This window comes from Equus przewalskii, chromosome 2 (assembly GCF_037783145.1).
Source record: "Equus przewalskii isolate Varuska chromosome 2, EquPr2, whole genome shotgun sequence".
In the NCBI taxonomy this organism is placed as follows: domain Eukaryota; kingdom Metazoa; phylum Chordata; class Mammalia; order Perissodactyla; family Equidae; genus Equus; species Equus przewalskii.
In genome coordinates, this window is record NC_091832.1 from 88,231,050 (window position 1) to 88,237,573 (window position 6,524).

The following is a 6,524-nucleotide window of genomic DNA, read 5'->3' on the forward strand; positions in this document are numbered from 1 at the left end:
TAAATCCAAAGCCCAGAATTTGAGGACAAGAAAATCCTGACTGATCCTATAGAGAGGAAAGAAGGAGAAAACTAATCAGCTTTGGACTAGTGGTTTGGAGTCAACTAAAGTGAAGTAATAAACTATAGGGAACTAAAGAGAAGACATCACATGTATGAGCTTCTCAAGAAACCACGGGACAGAAGGATCCACCAGCTGGTCAGTGCCTATTGTGGCTGACATCATCTTTATAGTACTCTCTGCTGTCAACTGGGCCATGGCCAACTTCATCAATCGGTCCCCCAGATGTGCCCAAGTTAAACATCATGGTTCAGGATCAGGAACCATGTTTGTTATTAAATGATAAGTTTTATTGCTAATTTTTGAAACAAATGTAGCAACTCTTCAAAGATGAAATACAAACTTACTGGCTGCTATGTGGATAATTTAATGGAAGATGTAGTCCTGGTAAAAATTGATGGCAATAAAACTGAGTTGTTAGTCGATGAGATGAAGAAGTGAAGAGTTTTTGAGTGTTGCAAGTTCATGACTGTGCACCACAGCTCTATTGTACCTTCTGTAATGGACTATGTTATAAATTTATACAGGAAAAAGCATTGGTTCAAAAATGTGTCTACAACTCAGCCATTTTCAGGCTAATTGCTCCTCAGTTTGTTAAAATCCATTCCATCCATGCATACAATGGGTTCCCAAATCTAATTCCCACAGAATTTACAGATAAAGACATTAACAAAATGTTCCTGGGGCCGACCCCGTGGCTGAGTGGTTAAGTTCTCATGCTCCACTTCGGTGGCCCAGGGTTTCGCCGGTTCAGATCCTGGGCACGGATGTGGCACTGCTCATCAAGCCATGCTGAGGCAGGGTCCCACATGCTGCAACTAGAAGGACCCACAACTAAAAGAAAAATATACAGCTATGGGGAGAAAAAGGAAAAATAAAATCTCTAAAATAAAGTTATTAAGTAATATACCAAACCTTCAGGTTCTTCAGGAGGAGATGACTTGTTTCAAGGAGATTCTTTCCAACCTGAGAGCAACAGTTGTGCTTTGCCATAATGACCTACTGGGTGAGAATAGAATCTTCAATGAGAAACAGAGTGGCATACAGGTCATTGATTGTAATATTCTGAATGCAACTACCTGCTATGTGATATTAGAAACCATTTCAATGAATTTGTAGATGTGAATGATGTAGGCTGTAGTCTCTATCCAGATAGAGAAGTCTCAGGCCAGTGGCTGCATTCTTACCTTCAAGACTGCAAAGAACATAAGGGCTTTGAGACAGAAGGTACTGAAAAGGAGGTAGACATATACTCTTCATCCAAGTCAGTCAGTTTGCATTGGCTTCCCATCTCTTTGGGGATTGTGGGCTCTAAATCAAGCCAAATACTCCACTACTCCACTAGTGAGTTTGATTTCCTTGGATATGAAACTGTTCATTTTAACTAGTACTTCAAAATGAAGCCTGCTGTTACTGCATTAAAAGTGCTGAAGTAAGGAGGAGATTTAATTATTCTCAGGTAGGTGAGCATTCCTAGTATATCTTTTCTTAAGAAATTCTAAAAAGCCAGTATCAGTTGGTATTCTACTATTTAGTTTGGTTACCTTACTTTACCAATTATGCCTCTAAACAATCAATCTATTTCTTTCAAGTATGTTGAATGACGTCAAGGAATACACATGCTACTATTAGTACAGGAAGGAATAGAAATTTATTAAATCTACAAAAAGTTATAAAGATGTCAGTTTAATCCTTTCTTTGATATCTTTGAATTTAATCTGTTTTGTGTGAATTATTATAAATTCAATGTGATTCTATGACTGCTTTCATCTGTTTTATCTGTTTGTTGAGTGTAAACAATGAGAATGTTCCAAAGCAATTTTTTAAGCTTTAATAGATTAATTTTAGTAAACGTTCTAGGTGTTCAGTGTAAATATTTTAATCTAAATGCTCTGTAAGAAAAATGAATCATTTGCTCTTGAACTGTCAGTCTCTTACACAGATAACATAGTATGTTCGAATAAAAATATCTGTTTGGGAGGGTGAAATACATTTACATTCTATGTTGGTGGTACATCTTTTTGAACTGAATATTGGACAGGATTTATTTTAAGGGAATATATCTTAGAATTAAATTCCCCTTTCCCTGCAGAGTCTAGCAGTGGAAATATCAATATTTACTACATAATCCTAGAATAGATATGGTTATTTACTGCTTTCAAAATCTGTATTAACGTCTTTGTGTACTAAATATGGTCATTTAAGTTACAAATTTCAGTTTTTAAAATTTTACTATGTCAAACTCTTTCTATTCAAAAATCTTTTTGCACATTGATCTACTCTAGATCTTGTTTGTTATTAAATGATAAGTTTTATTGCTAAGTTTTGAAACAAATGTAGCAAGTTTATCATGCCTGGGCACAAATAAATATCATTTAGATTAATTCTTTTTCACTTCTCCGATTTCATTCCTTACATTTTGGTTTCATGCTTTAGTTTGATTCCATATCTTTAGAGTGATAGTCAGTGATTACTTGATACATGTAAGGTCAGAGAAACATATTGAGGTGGTTAAAAGAATTAAATGAGGAACATTTAGTACATTGATCTTGTATACTTAAAATCTAATATAACAAAATGTGAATTAAACAGAAATACTCATGATAGAAGAGCTTCTGTTTTGTTTGTTCTTAAGAGTATTTTTTATTTTGTTTGGGATGAGAAGGGAGCAATTATTATACCGAAGGAAGTCAGACCTTTGGGGTAGAAAAATAGACATCAAGTTTCTAAAATTGCTCCCTAAAGTTTAGTAGTCATAGTTAATGTTAGTTTGAAAATTAGTCTGACTAGCTTTGCACTTTGGTTATGTAAGTGCTATGCACAAAGCTGGCTTAATGGATCTGCATATTCAGAATATGCAGCCACAAATTTATTCCCTGAGAAATCTTCTGGGGAGTTTGATGTATTATTCCAAATGACTTATATTCTCAGAGAAGTGCTTTAAAATACTTGTATTATTTCAAGATGTTTAAAGCTAATAATTTAAGTAGAAACAATTAAAGTCCGCTTTAAATGGTAAATTCTAGCTAGGTAAATAGAATCTTAAAATCTGTTTGTATCTATAACAGTGTTAGACCGAGATTTGTTTTCTACTTCCTCGGTGTTATGAATGTTCGCTTTTGTTTCCTTAAACTGTATTAGTACAGCATCAATAGAATTTCACCTAGTTGATTAAGCGAATGAAATCAAACAATTAATTTTTATAGTGTTAAGGTGAACTTGGAAAAGTGTTTTTGGTGGAATTTTCATCTATGATTGGAACGTTTTTATAGAATGTGAAGAATATGTAATATTCTTGATTTTTTTGCTTAACAACCTCTTAAAGTACAACAGTATATATCTTGGAAAACTGTGGGAGGAGAGAAGATCATTTCTCTACTTTATTCCATATTCTTACTTCAAATCATTTTGAACAGAGATTCACTGGGCCATTGCTGGTGGACTGTGCACAGGCGCCAGCTGTGATGCTACTGTAGGCTTTTTCAGAGAGATTTGTGTAGAAGTGAATAACAGGGAAAAAGGGCTCTCACTCTAGCACTGGGAGTATGCAGTGGATACTAGGAACAAGTGCGATGTTTAAGATACTGCCTCACTCTTTGGTGAGATTCTGGGTGTTTCCTACGCTGAGATGCTCTTACTTCCTGACAGGTTTGGGATCATGGGACAGGTTAGTAATAGGGTTCAGAATTGTTTCTCTTTATATTTACCCTTTAAGAGATTCTAAAAGAAGGTAAATCTCAAGAGTGTCTTAAAAATATCCCTCTAATTTGTCTTGTGGCTTGCTGAGATGTCTGTTGCCTTTTTATGTTAAGCTAAGGAACTTGAATACTTTACCTAAGCCCAATTTGTAAATATGAAAATGGTTGTTAGACGTAGTTTTCTTGTATAATCAATGTTAGTCAATAGACCATAGTGGCCTGGATGCTTTTATAAGCAAAATTCAACAATTTTTTTTCTCTTTTTAACTTACATACTTGTATGATACTTGATTTTTTCCCCCTTCTAATCCCATACTTCCACCATTTTCTAGAAATCAAAGAGATGTGGAACATGATCATCTGAGATCATTATGAGCACAAAACTAATCAGCTAGATCTGCCTTGAAAGTATGTAAAACAGTGTAAATAAAAATTTGTAAATTAGTGTGAATTTTATCTTGCATGCGAGAGTGTGTGCTGTATCATATTCTCTTTCCGTTTGTAGAAATTCTTCTGTCAGGAAATGATCCAGCTCTTTAGATTTAGAATGAAAATAGCCAACAGTTCTGACTGCATGGTGGAACTACACAGAGGAACTAGACATACAGGTTAACATTTTTTAAGTTAATGTCGGTGCTTATTTATATAGGCTTTCAGTGCCTAAAATGACTTTGCCTCTTCAGTTGGCCATTCGTTTTTGTGAGGTTAGAGTCCTGGAAGCAGTCGATTAATACGCTCTTATGTTAATAGAGCTCCATTCTTTTATTGTTGTTTGTTTTTTGAGGAAGATTGTCGCTGAGCTAACATCTGTGCCAATCTTCTTCTATTTTATGTGGGATGCCTCCACAGCATGGCTAGACAAGCAGTGCTAGGTCTGTGCCTGGGATCCAAACCCGTGAACTCAGGCCACCAAAGGGGAACTGGAACTTAACTACTACGCCACCAGGCTGGCCCCAAGAGTTCCATTCTTTGAGTCATGATTCTAAGCTAAAACAATTTAAAAATATAACAATGATTACAAACTGAACTATTACTCTTGCCTACTTTCAGAGTTATTAACCTTTTTCTATCCAAAAAAAAAAGCCTTGAAGTTATACATATCTCACTGTGAATCTAAAGCCCATGTATACAACAGATATGATAAATAGTAGCTCTTAGTTCAGCTTAAGCATATCTCAGTTGGCTTCTCTAAATAAAGATCATTATGAGATTGTATGAGACAGAGAAGACATAAGTAATCTTTTAACTACAGCTATTTCCATTTTTGTTGAATTAAAATATTTATATTAACTTCATAAATACATGTTAATAAATCTTCCAGATTTAAAGAAAAGAAAGTTTCCCCAAACACTCTCAATTTAAAGTTAGAAACCTCTACTTTAAAAGAGGTTTTATTCTTACAGACTTTTTTCTTAAATTACATGCAAGGCTTCAGTACCATTTTATGAATTCCTTACTTTGTAATATAAATAAGAATACTATCTAATAGTTTGATTTTCTGCTTTAAATTACTTTTAATAAGCATTATATACTGCATTCCAAAGTCATATAGACTTAAGCTTTTAATATTAGTCAGTCATAGAGAAAGTCAACAAAGTTTTATGCTGGGAGGAGAATTTTGTTATTGGCAGTGACTTGCACTACTTTACAGCAAAGAAGGCAAGTGCTGGTAATTATTATGCAGAGAGGAAAAAAGAATTGCAAATATGTGGTAAAGCAGCTTTACCTCTGTATCCAAATGGATTTGCTCTAATTTTTCTTCTTTAGTCCTCTGGAATTTAGAATGTTCTCACTGGGGACATATTAAGGTAATATATTTTATTTGTTTGTTTTGTTTTTATTTCTTTTTTTTAAAGTCAGTTATGTTGAACCACTTTTTTCATTTTCTGTTTCATACTACTTCTGTGATTATAGTGTTATGTCTTGTGTTTGATATCTTTGGACAGAAAAGTGTATCCATTATTTTAAATTAATTTTGCTGTGTCTTTGAAGTTCAGTCTATAAATGTGTTACTAAAAAAGAAACTACTTGGGTATGCATTACTTGAAAACTGAAACTAATAACATACATTATAAGATGACGTAGATTTTTATGAACAGATTTTTTTACACTAAAAATTTTTGTTTCTGGTTCATAATTTGAAAAGGATGAAAGATTTGTACTATTTGGATGTAAAAAATGAGAGTGGATGTAGAAAATAACCTTTTATGTTAGAGACATTCAGAATTCAAATTGTTAGCAGGTTTCTGTCCTGAAATCTGCTTTCTTTTCTTTCCTATTCTCAATGGCCTTATTATACCATTGATATTATGAAACAGCAGGGTTAAAATATCACTATACTTCTGTTCGTTATGAATCCGATAGCTTTTCTAGTTACAAAAAAATTGCTCGCTAAAATATTCTTCTAATCTCTATTAGATGTGGACATCTTTTTGTTTACATCTTACCCATTAACGGTGTTATGAATACCATTAACCACTTTGATAAAACACTGATGAGATGTTTTAAAAATTAATAACTAACATAAACTATGTTCTATGGGTGGTTGTGATGTGTCAAAATTATTATCTTCGCCACAGATAAAGCAGTACTAAAAAAGAAAAATCCATAACCTTAAATACTTACCTTAATAAGCAACAAAGAATAGAAAATAAACAAATTACACTCAAAAGGTTAGGGGGCTGAAGCCTTGGCCCAGTGATTAAGTTCACGTGCTCTGCTTTGGCAGCCCGGGGTTTAGCTCATTCGGATCCTGGGCACTGACAT

The 6,524-nt window shown here is 33.9% G+C and overlaps 1 pseudogene; it reads left to right on the forward strand.

Annotated features, from left to right (window-relative positions):
• The first annotated feature begins 226 nt into the window (after positions 1 to 226).
• On the forward strand, positions 227 to 1,496 carry LOC103565491 (ethanolamine kinase 1-like; annotated as a pseudogene).
• Positions 1,497 to 6,524: the final 5,028 nt, after the last annotated feature.